The sequence below is a fragment of the Hemiscyllium ocellatum genome, chromosome 10 (assembly GCF_020745735.1).
Source record: "Hemiscyllium ocellatum isolate sHemOce1 chromosome 10, sHemOce1.pat.X.cur, whole genome shotgun sequence".
In the NCBI taxonomy this organism is placed as follows: Eukaryota; Metazoa; Chordata; class Chondrichthyes; order Orectolobiformes; family Hemiscylliidae; genus Hemiscyllium; species Hemiscyllium ocellatum.
In genome coordinates, this window is record NC_083410.1 from 37,426,948 (window position 1) to 37,443,259 (window position 16,312).

The window sequence follows — 16,312 nt, forward strand, 5'->3', positions numbered from 1 at the left end:
TAGCTTAGTGTGGAAATCACACAGGCAAGAAATGAGCTGAATCAAAGCTTTACCAGTGAGATAAACAACATTTGTGACAGTGCACATTTGGGATTGAAACATCAAATGAATTGTACATCAAGATTACAAGCATAATGTGCTCCAAAAAACTCCATGAATACCTCTCCATAGAAATTCTCCCATGACCTTGTCACTTCATGTGATCCTGCCATTTCATACGGTCTTGTTACTTCCACCAAGGTAGTCAGAGATGACAGCATTTTTTATCACTGCCCTATATCATTCTCCACAAACATCCTCCATCCCAACTTTATTCTATAACCTCCCCCAGAAAAACATTCAGCAAATTCACTTAAGACTGCACTTTCAACATTGTAACATATCAGCTTCTTCAATTGGATCCTTCAATTTCCATGAGAAAATCAATATCATATTAGTAAGCTTGGTGCATGAGCAGTTGGGAAAGAGCACATTTTGAGTGAGGCACAGCCAGAGTGAATAGCTGTATCTGGAAACCTGGAGCATAGTGGGAACTTGGTGCAAAGTGGAAGAGGTGCTTTGTGCTTTAGAGTTTGTAAGGCCAATATTCTACAGTAAGGAGCGAGAGGAAATTCGAGCCCTAGATTAAGTGATAGTTTGATATTAAGAATCTTCCAAAAGGTATATTTCAAAAGGAGTCTGTCATGGCATAAGAGTTCAAAGCTGTACTGGTTTCCTGCTCTAAGTAGGAAATTGGGTACATTTCCAGTGCCTGTGATTAGTAAATGTGCAAGTAGTGACACCAGCTGTAGCACCTGGAAGGCTAGGTTTTGGAGGTGTGCTTGTGGCTACATACACTATGGAGGATCCTGAATGGGCCTTATGGTCTTATTTCTGTGCTCAGACCAAGATTCCAGGATTATAAGTTGCCTCCCTATTGCTAGGGTGAAGATATCTCAGAGCAGCTACTGGGCATTCTGGAGGGGGAGGGTGAACAGCCAGTAACAGTGGTGTACAGTGGCACATGTGACATAGTTTTAAAAAAAGTGTGAACTCCTACAAGCAGAAAACAGGCAGTTAGGAAGTAGGTTGACAAGTAGGACCTCGAAGGTACTGATGTCAGGAATATTATCAGTGCCATATACTTGTCAGAGTATAAACAGCAGGTTATATTAAATGAATATTTGACTGAAAAGATGGGGTGAAGGGAATGGTTTCAGATTACTGAGGCATTGGGTCACTTCTGGAGGAGATGGAACAAGTACAAATTGAACAAGAGGATGTCCAAAGGGAAGAATTGCTGGAGTCATTGAGAAGGCTTTAAACTAAAATGGTGGGGATTAGAAATCTACACAAGATGTCAGAGAAATTGGAATCATGGACAGGACCAACAAGGCAAAAAAAGGATAATAAGAAAAGTGAGAAGCAGAGAAACCAAGGATTAGGATCAAACTGAGGCACTGTGAAAAATAATGGGAATGGGACAAGTAATGTTAAAAAGACAAGCCCTAAGGCTCTGTGCCTTAACGCCTAACAAAGAGTTTGAATTAATCACACAAATAGATGAAAAGAGGTTTGAGATAATCAGGATTCTGGAGACTTGGCTGAAAGATGACCAGAAGTAGGAGCTAAATATCCACGAGTGTTTAGTATTTAAGAAGGATAGACAAAAAGGAAAAGATGGATAGTTGCATTTCTGGTTAAGGAGGAAACTAACTCAATATTAGGAAGGATATTAGCTCCAATAATGTAGAATGTAGAGCTGAGAAACATCAGGCGGCAAAATAAAATAGTATTGTACGTAGAACGCCAAACACTCATGTGACGTTCAGAATGGCATTAAAGAGGAAATTAAAGACGCATGCAAAAAGGAACATCAATAATTACAGGGGATGTCAGTCTGCATATGGATTGGAGAAATCAAATTAGTAACAATACTGTTGAGAAGGAATTCCTGGAGTGTATATGGGTTTTCTGGACCAATACTTTTAGGAACCAACTGGAGAAAAGGCCTTTATAGACTGAGTATTATGTAATGGAGAAAGGAATAATTGTCATTCTAGCTGTGGAAGGCCTCTGCGGGATGAGCGAGCATCATATGATAGAATTCTTCATCAAGATGCACAGTGATATAGTTGATGCTCAGATCAGGGTCCTGAATCTAAATAGAGACAACTCCGATGGTATGATACATGAGTTCACAATGACAAATTAGGATTATTATTTAAAAGGGATCACAGTGGAAAAGCAATGGCAAAAAAGATCAACAAGTGTTTGAGTGAACTGCAACAACTGTTCACTTTTGGCTGGCACAAATCTAAAGATGGACAGGTGACCAAACAATGAATTACAATAGAATTAGAGATAGATATTAGATCCAGGAAGAAGTACATAAATTAGCCAGAAAAAAGAAACCAATCTTGAGAAGAGGGACCAGTTTAGAATTCAGCAACTAAGACAAAAGAAAATTATTCATTAAGTAAGGGAAAATAGAGTATGAGAATAGGCTTGTGGGGAACGTAAACACCAACTCTAAAGCTTTCTGACAATATCTTAAAAGAAAAAAAAATTGAAGGCAAATTTAGATTCCTTACAGTCAAAAAGAGGGGAATTTATAAAGGGGGACAAGAAATGGTTGACCAAATAAATACATACTTTGGTTGTGGTCACAAAAGAAGAGCAGCAATAACATACCAGAAATGTTAGGTAACACAGAGTTTAGTGACAGGGAGGAATTTAAGGAAAAAAATATTAATAGGGAAATAGTGTTGGGGACATTGATGGGACCAAAGGCCGATGAATCCCCAAAGTAAAACTCTACATCCCAGAGTACTTAAGAATGTGGCTCCATAAATAGTGGATGCATCGGTAGTCATCTTCCAAGATTCTAGAGATTCTGGTATAGTTTATACAGATTGTAAGATAGCTAGTGAAACCCCTCTATTTAAAAAGGCAGGCAGAGAGAAAACTGGGACTTACAGACCAGTCTGCCTGACATTAGTAGTGAGTAAAATGCTAGAGTCAATGATCCATTAGCAGAGAACTTTGAAAACAGTGGCAGGATTGAATAGTCAGTATGGATTTATGAAAAGTGAATCAAGTTTAACAAATTTACTGCAATTCTTCAAGGGTGTAACTGAGAGAGCAACTGAGGTGGACTTTCAGAAGGCATTCAACAAGCCTCACATAAGAGATTATCATGTAAGGTTAAAGCACCTGGGATTATAGATAGTGTATTAAGATGGATAGAAAAGAGGCTGGCAGATAGGAAACAAAGTACGAATAAATGGGTCTTTTCCCGACGACAAGCAATGAATTTTGAGAAACCACAGGGATCAGTATTCAGACCCCAACAATTCACAACATATAGATTAATGATTTAGATGAGGGAACTAAACATAATATCTCCAAATGTATAGATGACACAAAACTGGGTGGGAGTAAGATTAGGGCCAATCAAGGATAGTAGTGGGGAGTGGAGTCAGAGGAGACAGGGGAAGCACTAAATGAATAGTTTTCAACAGTATTCACTCTAGAAAACGACAATGTTGTTGAGGAGAATACTGAGATACAGGCTACTAGACTAGGTATGATTGAGGTTCACAAGGAAGAAGTATTAGAAATCCTGCAGAGTGTAAAAATAGATAAGTCCCCTGGGCCAGATGGGATTTATCCTAGGTTCCTCTGGGTAGCCAGGGAGGAGATTGCCGAGCCTTCAGCATTGATCTTTAAATTGTCATTGTCTACAGAAATAGTGCCAGGAGACTGGAGGATAGTAAATGTGATTCCCCTGTTCAAGAAGGGGAGTCGAGACAATCCTGGTAATTATAGACCAGTGAGCCTTATTTCAGTTGTTGGTAAAGTGTTTGAAAAGGTTATTAAGAGATAGAATTTATAATCGTCTAGAAAAGAATAATTTGATTAGGCACAGTCAGCACGATTTTGTGAAGGGTAGGTCATGCCTCACAAACCTTATTGAGTTCTTTGAGAAGATGACCAAACAGGTAGATGAGAGTAAACCGGTTGATGTGGTGTATATGGATTTCAGCAAGGCGTTCGATAAGGTTCCCCACAGGAGGCTATTGTACAAAATACGGAGGAATGGCATTGTGGAAGATATCGCAGTTTGGATCAGTAATTGGCTTGCTGAAAGAAGACAGAGGGTGGTGGTTGATGGGAAATATTCAGCCTGGAGTCCAGTTACCAGTGGTGTACCGCAAGGGTCGGTATTGGGTCCACTGCTGTTCATCATTTTTATAAACGACTTGGATGAGGGTGTAGAAGGGTGGGTTAGTAAATTTGCAGATGACACTAAGGTCGGTGGAGTTGTGAATAGTGACAAAGAATATTGTAGGTTACAAAGAGACATAGATAAGCTGCAGAGCTGAGCTGAAAGGTGGCAAATGGAGTTTAATGCAGACAAGTGTGAGGTGATTCACTTTGGTCGGAGTAACCGGAATGAAAAGTACTGAGCTGATGGTAAGATTCTTGGTAGTGTAGATGAGCAGAGAGATCTCAGTGTCCAGGTACACAGATCCTTGAAAGTTGCCACCCAGGTTGACAGGGTTGTTAAGAAGGCATACAGTGTTTTAGCTTTTATTAATAGAGAGAGTGAGTTCCAGAACCCTGAGGTTATGCTACAGCTGTACAAAACTTGGAGTATTGTGTACAGTTCTGGTCACCACATTTATAAGAAGGATGTGGAAGCTTTGGAAAGGGTGCAGAGCAGATTTACTAGGGTGTTACCTGGTATGGAGGGAAGGTCTTACAAGGTTGAAGGACTTGAGGCTGTTTTTGTTGGAGAGAAAAAAGTTGAGAGGTGACTTAATAGGGACATATAAGATAATCAGAGGGTGAGAGCCTTTCTCCAAGACTGGTGATGGCGAGCATATGGGGACATAGCTTTAAATTGAGGGGTGATAGATGTATGACATATGTCAGAAGTAGTTTCTTTAGTCAGAGAGTAGTAAGGGTATGGAATGCTTTGCCTGCAACTTTAAGTACATTTAAGTCATCATTGGACAAGCATATGGACGTACATGGAATAGTGTAGGCTAGATGGGCTTCAGATTGGTATGACAGGTCGGTGCAACACATGGCAGATGCAGTACAATGTGGAAAAATGTAAGGTTATCCATTTTGGGCCCAAAAACAGGAAGGCAGATTGTTATTCGAATGTCTATAAATCGCAACAGGAGAATGTGTAATGAGACCTCTGTGTCCACATACACAAGTCGAAGGTAAGCATACAGGTACAGCAGGCAGTAAAGAAGGCAAATAATATGTTGTCCTTCATAGCAAGAGGATTTGAGTACAGAGAAAGGGATGTTTTGCTGAAATTATATAGGGCATTGGTGAAACCACATCTGGAATCTGTGTGCAGTTTTGGTCTCCTTATTTAAGGAGAGATGTTCTTGCCAAGGAGTACAGCGAAATTTTATCAGACTGATTCCTGGATAGTGAGACTGACATATGACGAGAAGTTGAATTGGTTAGGAATACATTCATTGGAGTTGAGAAGAATTTGGCAGGTGAGAAAGCGTATAGTTTTAAATGTGACACATTTGTTGCAGAGAATGCAGGAAAGTGCTTGTTCAAAGGAAGTGGAGACATCTGTTCTTAGCATCAATGGATCGGTGTAAATAAGTTGATAACATTTGTTCACTTGTGGAATGTGTGGCAGTACTTCCTTTTCATGCCAGAGGTGCATATTTCACAATAGGATGTAGAATAATTAAATTACTAGATTATACCAAAGACTCTTAACAAAACTCATACTGAATATGAAAATAACTTGTAATTTAATAAGCTGAGAAGAATAATCACGCAATAGAAAAATCCTGATACATTTTCATGTATACCACACTGAGCAGATTTGAATTTATGAAGCTCAGTTCCCTCATCTTGACTGTCCTGGACTGGGAATGTCTCATTACCTTTACAGGCTAGAAAAACACAAAGGTTGAAAGTGGCATAGTAAGGAACTTGTGAGAGTGAGAGAGAGAAAACTTTCTTCTGTAAATTACATTCCCTGACTGAAGGTTTCAAGGGACACAGAGAGAGACAGAGACCTGACAAAAGCTGGTGGAAACTTTTACTATTTATGGTCTGATTTGAGTGAACACTACCTTATCATGGATTTAATGTTTGTGTGTTGTTCCCTGGACTCCAAGATCCAGGAATATTATGAATTTAATTTGCATTTTGGAAAGCGAAGATGGTTTTAAAAGAAAGAGTCATTTTGTAAGACAATGATATTGGACATGTTAGCTGAGCAAAATTACCTCATGATCTTTTCCACGTAATTTAGACCAGTCTCTCATTATAATGTACTAGCCAAAGTAATTGACCATCTGGCATGGCTGGATCAAGGGTGTCCCACTTTGATGTGCATGTAGCTTAATAGTCATGCCTACTCAGACATGGCAATGAGTTTCTCTTCCTCTGCAAACTTTTGCCATTGTATTGCTGATTAATTACATGTGGCGTTTTTGTAATTTTAATACCAATTTCTGTATGAATATAGCTTGTTTCCAACAATAAGGAGAGTAGCCTGAGAGAGCTCCTAGGGGTAGGAGTTCAAGCCTGACTTGTAGGTGTCTATGTTATAGTGTAACATTGATGCCTTTGGTAAATAAAGGTAATAATTTAAACTAAACTGACTGAGTTTCATATTCCAGATTGCCACAGAGTACAATCTCTGGGACAAACCAAGTCAGGTTACAGGTAAAGTCCATCAGGGATTTCCTGAATTGTCTTGAAAAGGTACTTTAACGCAGGGACTAGACAGGATAGATAGAGGAAGGATGTTCCCGATGGTAGAGAGAGTCTTTAACCAGTCTACGGATATGGGGTAAAACACTAAGACTGAAAAATATCTTCATCTAGAGAGTGGTGAGCATGTAATACTCTCTGCTACAGAAAGAAGTCAAGGATAAAACATTTTATGATTTCAAGGAGTTGGCCCTTGGGGCTAAGGTGATCAAAGGGTATGGGGGAAAACGTATGAGCAGGTTACGGAGTTGGATGGTCAGCTATGGTCATAACGAATGGTGAAGCAGACTCAAAGCGCTGAATGCCTACTCCGGCTCCTATTTTCTAAATTTCTGCATTTCATACTATTCTGTGACTACCAACGTGTTCAATATTTATATCCACGTTTAACTTATGTGTACTCATTTAAACCTCTATTCTCTTTCACTCTGGGTGTGACCCCAGAACACAACTCATCTGTGTTTTGTAGAATCCAAAGAGTAGAGATTTGAATAGATACAGGAGAAAAGTACTGTTACCTTACATCATCAAATCTGACTGGACCACACTTATCAGAACATAACAATTAGGAGAAGGAGTAGTCAATTCATACCATTGAGTCTGCTCTGCCATTTAATGTGATCCATGGCTGATCTCATCTTGGCCTCAATTCCACATTCCTGCCCATAGCTGATTACTAGTTAAAAACCGGTCTGTTTCCTCCTTAAATTTAATCACTGTCCTAGCACGCCCATAGATTCATAACCCTTTGAGAGAATAACTCCTCCTTACCTGTGTTTTAAATGTGCAACCCTTTAGCCTGAAACTACGACCTCTCATTCCGGGTTCCCTCAGAAAGGGGGAAACATCCACTCTCCATCTATTTTGAAGACTCTAGCATCTTGTGGACCTCAAACAGATCCCCTCTCCTTCTTCTAACCTTGGCATGCATAGGCCTAAGCCGCTCAATCTCTCCTCATAAAGATAAGACTTTCTTTGCTGGAATTAATTATATGAACCTTCTCTAAACTGCCTCCAATGCAACTGCATCCTTACACAAGTAAGGGGACAAACAAATGTACAAAGAACAAGTAAGATCCTGCTCTCCTCTACCAAGACAGTCTGTTAATCCAGAATCATCAAGGAATAGAAAGAAAACTCCTGTTTCTTTGTCTACTGTAGTATTTCTTAAACCTCACTCCCTGCTCCTCCACTCACACTTCCAAATAAAAGCGAAGAAACTCATCAACTTCATGATTGAGATAGAGATTACCATTCCGCTGCTTAGTTGGTCTAAATTTGATATTAGCGAGTTTTGAGAAGATTTGTAGCTCAGGTTGATGTTTTGGATGTAGGTTGGTAGCCCACAAACCCTTCCAACACACTAAAACAGCAGCTAATGAACTTGAAAGACCCTAAACAAACAATGAGCAAAACTAATGTCATTTACAAAATACCATGCAAGGACTGTAACAAACACTACATTGGACAAACAGGCAGAAAACTAGCCACCAGGATACCTGAACACCATCTAGCCACAAAAAGACATGACCCTCTCTCACTAGTATCCTCACATAGGGATGAGGAAGGACACCACTTCGACTGGGACAACACACCCATCCTGGGACAAGTCAAACAAAGACACGCACAAGAATTCCTAGAAGATGGCATTCCAATTGGAACTCTATCAACAAATATGTCGAGTTAGACCCCACCTACCACCCCCCGAGAAAAGGAACAGGAAGTGACTTCACCACAAGAAATAACATCACCACAGGAAATGACATCACTAACCCAAAGAAACCCAAATATATAAATAGAAAGCAGGAATTTTTAGCATTACTCAGCATGAGGTCCAGGGAAGATGTTATCTAATAGGGTAACGAAACATCTGGAAATGAACTTTCCAGCTCAACGAGCAAACCCACATCGTAATTTTGATATGTTTCTTCCACCACTATATTCTGAACTTGCTTTGTTCTCCAGTTTCTCTCCAAAGTCATTTTATGCACAAGATGATATCTTCCTCCCCTGAATGCATTCCCACTAAACCCATCTTCCTGGCTCCAATGTTAGCTTATGTTGCTTCTGGTTCTCTTTCTTCAAGTACTGTCATACTCCCCTTCAAACAAAGCAGCCCTTGACTCTATGTCCTTTTAAACAACTATCACATCTCCAACCTACCTTTCTTCCTTTAACAAACTGGCACTATACAAATCTGTGCCCATGTTTTCCAAAGAAACATGAACTGTGTTACAATAACGGTACAAACAGAATTTTAACTTTTAACGTGCGACTGTTATACCAATACTTAATATGACCATTTGATCAGATTGAGGTAAGCTTCATGATACCCACGTGACACAAATAAGAACTCATTGCACTAAACTTACCACTTTTATCTAAAGGTATAAAAACTAGGAAACTGAATCAAGGTCCAGAAATTCATAATTCACATTTTAATTCACACATAATAAATTCACATATTGGAAGATGAAAGATTCAGGAATTCGTACTGAACTGTAGTGGAATTTCAAAGGAGGAAATAAAGGGGCACAATTTTCTGAATCTTTCTGAAATGTCATGATTGAGAGATGCTGGTGTTGGACTGGGATGTACAAAGTTAAAATTCACACAACACCAGGTTATAGTCCACCAGGTTTAATAGGAAGCACTAGCTTTCGGAGTGCTGTTCCTTTATCAGATGTTTGTGGAGTATAAGAATTCTGTGTCTTACAATCTTATACTCCACAATCACCTGATGAAGGAGCAGCGCTCCGAAAGCTAGTGCTTCCAATTAAACCTGTTGGACTATGTCCTGGTGTTGTGTAATTTTTAACTTTCTGAAATGTTGTTGTCATTTAGGTATTGACTAACACCCCATCTGCAACAGTAAGATATCGCACCCACCAATCAACTCATTAAGAGCTGAGAGGTGAGCAAGAGTTAGTATCTTGTTCTATCACAGGTCTTGATAATGACAACTTGGGTCATTATATGCTGCCAACCAGAGACAAGCAACCTCTAGGTTCTCAAGTCCGCATTTCCACATTTACTCCTCAGGGATGAGGTGCCCATCATTTCCTTTCAAGTTTTCATCCCTTGGTCTTAAGGGAATAGAGATGAATCATACAGGGAGCGCAATCAGAGGGAGAGGGAGTAATGGTTATATGGAGTACGAGAACAAAATGGAAATGAGGGTGCGACTGAGGATATCTACAGCTATGGAAATGAGGCGCAAGGGTACAGAAACAGTCACTGGGACAAAAATGGATGCAATACGAGTGAAGGAGTTTGTCCCTCAAGCTTGTTCTGGCATCACTAGGTGCTGAGATCAGGGCATTGTTTTGCAAGACCAGATTAAGCAGACAAGTCAATATTAACAGCAGTTCAATTGCTAGCAAACTCATTTCTGAATCACAAGGTGCCAGGTTTCACGGTCTGTCCTGAGGCTTGAGCGTAAAAAAGCAATATACCACCGTTGAATGTACCATTTTTCAGTTAACATGCTAAACCAATGCTCTTTCTGCATGCTCAGGAGGATGTAAGAGTCCATACTAAGGAGGATGAGAAGAGCAGGCAAATGCTTATCTCCCACCAACATTACAAACAAATCTGATCATTACCACCTTGCTGTTAGGGAGTTGGGCGTGTGCAAATTGTTTCCTGCATTACAACAGCAAATATACTTCAAAATATACTCCCACTGGATTTAAAAAACAAAATGCTGAAGAAACAACAGTTTAGCAGCATCTGTGGTGCTGTTCTTCAGCTTACATTGAGCTGCATTGAAATTCTGTAATAGGCCTAGGACTGAAACGTTAGCACAACAGCAAATGCTTTATTGAAATGGCAACTAGAAGTTTGGGTCATTCATAGGTAAAGCATTCATCCATATGCAATTAATTTCACCAAAGTAAAGGAGTCCATACTCTGAACAATGAATGCTTAAAATGGAGGGGAAGAAAAACATGTTTGGTGGTGGCATCCTGCTAGAGATGGAAGAAATGGTGGCAGATGATCCTTCAATTCATGGTGGTTCAGTGGTTAGCACTGGTGCCTCACAGCGCCAGGGATCTGGGTTCGATTCCAGCCTTTGGTGACTGCCTATTTGGAGTCTGCATGTTCTCCCTCCTTCTGCTTAGGTTTCTGCCAGGTGCTCCGAATTCCTCCCACCGTCCAAAAATGTGCAGGTTAAGTGGAATAGCCATGTTAAATTGCCCCACTGTGTCCAGGGACGCGCAGGCTATATGGATTAGCCATGGTAAGTACAGGTCTGGGTCTGGTTGGTAGGGTCGGTGCAAACTTGATGGGCTGAATGATCTTTTTCCACACTGTGCCAATTCTATGATTACAGATAAGGAGAACCTTATTGGTGTCCTGGGAGATCGGGAAAAGAAAAAAAGGCATAGGAAATGCGTCAGACGTGGAATTTTGAGCTTTTCATGATATCTTGTGGTAATAAAAAGTGCGATACAAATGCATGCTTTCTTTCAGAAATATATCCTCTAGTGTTAATAAGAATGAGAAATAATAGAATTGAAACATATAACCTAAGAGGATGGACATGTTAGATCATGATCTAATGATTCTCTTGGTTATAGAATTTAGAACACTAGGTCAAGTTTCAATGGATTGGAATTAACAGAAATCTTTCTGAAGGTGAAGAGCTTTGGAATTCACTACGCCCTAGAGCTGCTAACATGTGGTCATTGAGACAAGATGATTTTAACAAACTAAAGAAATTAAGAGGATAACGCAGGAAGGTGGAATTGAGTTGATAAGCAATTCTATTGAATTTCGGAGTAAGTCTGAAGCACCAAATGACCTGTCCATTTCTTATCTCTTAGATTCTAAGGCCATTCAGTTAGACCATAGCTGATCAGTATCTCAACTACTACTTCATCTACTTCATTTTCTTTGGTAAGTAAAATGCCCCAGCCTAACCAACATTCATCAATCTCAATTGTAAATTTTCAGTTAAACTCATCTCAGTTTTCTCAGGGAGATTTATGCTACCCTTTGCAAGAAAATGTACTTTCTACTTTACAACAGTTATTAACCTTCATTATTTGTAGAGCACTTGAGTTGTCTGGCTGCTGTAAAAAGCACTATATGAATTGAAGCTTTTATTTTCTTTTGACTGCACCTCAGAACGGCCTAGATCTAATTCTGAAAGGTAACACACTCTGGTGATTAACTCTGGAAAAAGTTTCACTTCAGAAAATTCAGAAAGGGTAAATTTAGACAGAATAATTGCTGGATGGTCCTAATGACCAAAGAGTTCAGAAGTGGGGTCACAGACTAAGGATATGAGATAGGCCATTTAAAATTGAGAGAAGGAGAAATTTCTTCACCCAAAGACATGAGACTGTAGAATTCTCTGTCACAGGAAGTGGCTACGACCAAAGCATTAAATATTTTCAAGACAGAGTTAGATATAGTTCTCAGAGCTAAATGAAGCAATGAGGATGTGGAGAAAATGGCTACGGAGTTGGATGATAATCCACAATTTTATTGAATCGTGGAGCAGACTCAGGGTTGAATGGCCTACCCCTGCTCCTATTTTCTAAGTTAATGAAATCACTGGGGCTAGAAATGATAATAAGCAGCTGAGAACAAGACAAAACTATGTTCAATTACTCACAGCGTTCAAAATGCAAAGAAAAAGCAAGGAAACAGCTGATCCATAGATTAGATTAGATTCCATACGTAATTTGAAATCAAAAAACATGACTGAAATTCAAATCATGTGATATACTCGCATTATAATTAAATAAGTTCCCACTTTTTTTCTCCATCTCTACTAGATTGAGACCATATGGGCATCTTGCATTAACCACTGTCTCCACTCCAATCATGTCCCACAAAGCTCTCTTTGTGTCAACCAAATTTAAATTGAACATAGCATCATGAAATTATATCCCTTTCTTCCTAATTATGGTTTGTTACAAGAAAACAGTTCTGAAATCAGAAGCTATATTTGTTCAGAGAAGGAACTAACAGGAAGTTACGGCATTACATAAACAACTCCAGATAAGTAGATCCATAAGTTATTATGTGACCTGACCTGAAGTACCACACAACATCCAGGGAGTGTGGTGTCAGCAGCAAATTTATTCCTCTGAGGCAGTAAATCTCTGGAATTCTTTACCACAGAGGATAGGAGAGGCTGAATCATTTGTATATTCAAGGCTCAGATGGACTGATTTTTAATCAGTGAATCACCAAGCATAGGGAAAAGACAGGAAAATACAGTTTTCAGATGTCGCAGTAGAGCGTACAGCCAATGGGGAACTTCAAAGCAGCGTCTACAGGAAAACAACACATACGGACTAAATATTGAACAACAGAAGCAATCATCCCATCATCCACAAACAAAGCTGCATTAGAACATTATTTCAACAAGCCACCACACACTGCAGCACAGAGGAACTACGAAGAGCAGAGGAAAATCACCTATACAGTGTATTCAAAAAGAATGGCTATCCATTAACACATTCACTAATTTCTGAGCAACAAACCCAAACAAGCAGACAAAACAATTCCAGAAACCCTAGCCACTCTCCCCTACATCAAAGGCATCTCGGAAATGACTGACAGACTACTCAGACCCCTTAGCATCATGGTAGCCCACAAACCCACCAACACACTAAAACAGCAGCTAATGAACTTGAAAGACCCTATACAGACAACAAGTAAAACTAATTTACAAACTACCTTGCAAGAACTGTAGCAAATACTACATTGGACAAACCAGCAGAAAACTAACTACCAGGATACATGAACATCAACTAGCCACAAAACGGCATGACCCACTCTCACGAGTATCCTTACATACAGATGAGGAAGGACACCACTTCGACTGGGACAACACATCCATCCTAGGACAAGCCAAACAGAGACATGCACGAGAATTCCTAGAAGCATGGCATTCCAACCAGAATGCTAGCAACAAACACATTGACTTGGATCCCATTTACCATCTCCTGAGAAAAAGAACAGGAAATGACACCACTGCAGGAAATGATGTAACCACAGGAAATGACATCACTAACCATAGGAAACTCAAACATATAAACAAAAAGCAGGCTACACCACCAGTGCTTCATTCGGAGGCTCACTGAAGATGTTACCTAGTATGGTAACGAAACATCTGAAAATGGACCTTTCAGCTCAGCAAGCAAACCTACATCCAGTACAGTTGACAATTGTCAAACCAGCTGTAATGTCACTGAATGGCAAAGATAACCCTGAATAGCTGAATGGTTACTTTGGTTCTACATCCTATAGTCTAATGCCACTAGATTTTTGAATATTTCTAAATTAACTACTCAGAGTTTATCAAAATAAAGCGTATTCAATAATGATGCAATAATTCATTATCAGCAGTCAGATATACAGACGTTTTAGTGTTTCTCCCTGTAAATATCTCAACTCTCAAACAGACGTTTCAGATATAAAGAAATAAAAACAGATTTTTTTCGTAGAGATTTGTTTTCTGATATAAAAAAAACAATTTGGTCAAGGGGTTATACTTGAAGGCACATGGATATAATGTAGGATGTTCCAAAGTCTTGCTATTTGATGGTTTGGCCCACGTGGTCAAGTCATTAATCACACACAGTTGACTCTGAAGCCTTTTAAACATGGCTTGCTTAGGAAATACAATCTTGAGATATTCTTCCAATCACTTTTCTAAGAATAAATTTGTTAATGTCTGAAATGATATAGCTGGTTTCCTGTTCAGTAATAGTTCTTTTCAGTTGGTTCTGAGCAGGAATCCCATTAGTACAGCTGGTTCTAAGCAGGCTTCTCTCCAACTGAGCCAGATAAACTAAGATCCTTCCCAAGTCAGTCATAGCTCCAAAAAACCCCAACAGGGTCTAAACAAAGCAAGGAGGTCACCAGTCACATGACTAAGAAATCTTGATTAAAAATTAAATCCAATGCCCAGTGAATTTTTAATTCCTTCCTTTAAGTAAACAATTTCAGTTATCCACAGAAAACTTGAAGTTTTTAAGGATTGTTGAAAGAAGAATTTATGACCTTCAAGCAATATTAAATCCAAAGCACTTTCTTAATGACCTGTCTATAGCAGAAGGTAACTTTTGTTACGACACACGGTAAACTCCTCCATTAATCTAAACCAGCAACACAGAAAAGATTCACCCCGTACTGTAACTTGTTAAAATTTGAAAGGCAAAGAACTATCCCAGAGGTTAATATTTAAACTAAAAAATTAACATCTTTATTCTTTAAGTCCATCTAAAAATATTAAAACTAGCAACTATTTACAATTTCATTTTCTTAAACATATCTTTTATGCCCCATTCTACAAGACCAGTCCGATAAAAAGAATCTCAATTAAGATTTACAAAAAAAATTACACTTCAAAACTAGTCAGCTTTGCAGAGTTTCCACTGTAGAATCTCTCCAGCTCGGTTTCAATGTTCTGCACAGACTCCCCACAGACAGGTACCTCTCAGAGAGCTCTTGAGCTAGCAGCCGACAAGTGTTGGTCTTTTGGCAGATGTCTCTCGACTATTCAAAAATGTCCAGTTTTATAACCCAAAACATCGGGTCGTTTCATTGGTTTTAATATTATCAAAATGCTAAATTCAAACTTGATTGGAGTTTGGTATCTTGGGGCCTAATTTAAACTGATTGGCCGAATTTGAATTGTATTTGTCTCATGGCAACCCAGCTACTGCTAGCTGTTTCAACCAATGTTACATTGCTACCTTGTTCAGAACACTTTGTGCTTAGTCAGGCAGCCTTGCTAGCTTTTCAACTCACTTGAAGGTACAGGACTTCTACACCTTCATAACATGTTTGATTTAATTAGACATTCATGTTAAAATATTTGGCAAATACTGACATATTAATTTCAGAATTTTACAAGGCTATTCTATACCATTACTTCAGGGTTGAAAACAGAAAAGTTTAAGAGAATTAAGTGACCAAACTCAAGTCATAATTCAGCTTAATTTTCAGTTCAGGTTAAAATGTTCTGTATATGTTGGTGTGGATGTGGCGTGTGTGCTCATGCATGCGCAATGGAGACAGATAGATATTTGGCAACACAGAAATAAAGAGAGAGGGAGGAGAGACAGATGGAGTAAGATGCATTTTATTAAACAAATTAAAGCCTTTATGAATTTGTGTAGGGGAGTTCTTCAAGCATGTTGGCACAATGCAGGGTGATGAGCTGGATGCTGCTGAGAATGGGAACAATTAGAGAGTTAAACACAACTCTTTCAAGAGTTATGACTAATGCTGATAAACTACTGTTTTAAAGTCCTAAAGTGCAGTGATTGAAACCATCACCAGGTGGATCTCATTGACTATGAATCCTTGATTGGTCCAGATTAACAATCTCAATCTGGGAGTCCCAACTGACAGATATAAACAAGAGACTCAAAAGGTCTCCTCAGTTAGGGACTGGATTTGAGCTGATTGGTCAGAGCCCACGCACTGCACATATGCAAATAAAGAGTGACTTGGTAACGAGATACCAGTCTCTATACAGTTCTTTCAAAAGACAAATTTTAACCTGACTTTTACTTAAGTTAATCAA

At 39.2% G+C, this 16,312-nt stretch overlaps 1 protein-coding gene across 2 annotated transcripts in view; it reads right to left on the reverse strand.

The window, feature by feature from the left end:
• mta3 (metastasis associated 1 family, member 3) overlaps positions 1–16,312 on the reverse strand; it is a 154,776-nt gene that overhangs the window by 113,593 nt on the left and 24,871 nt on the right. The gene's annotated exons all lie outside the window — the stretch shown is intronic.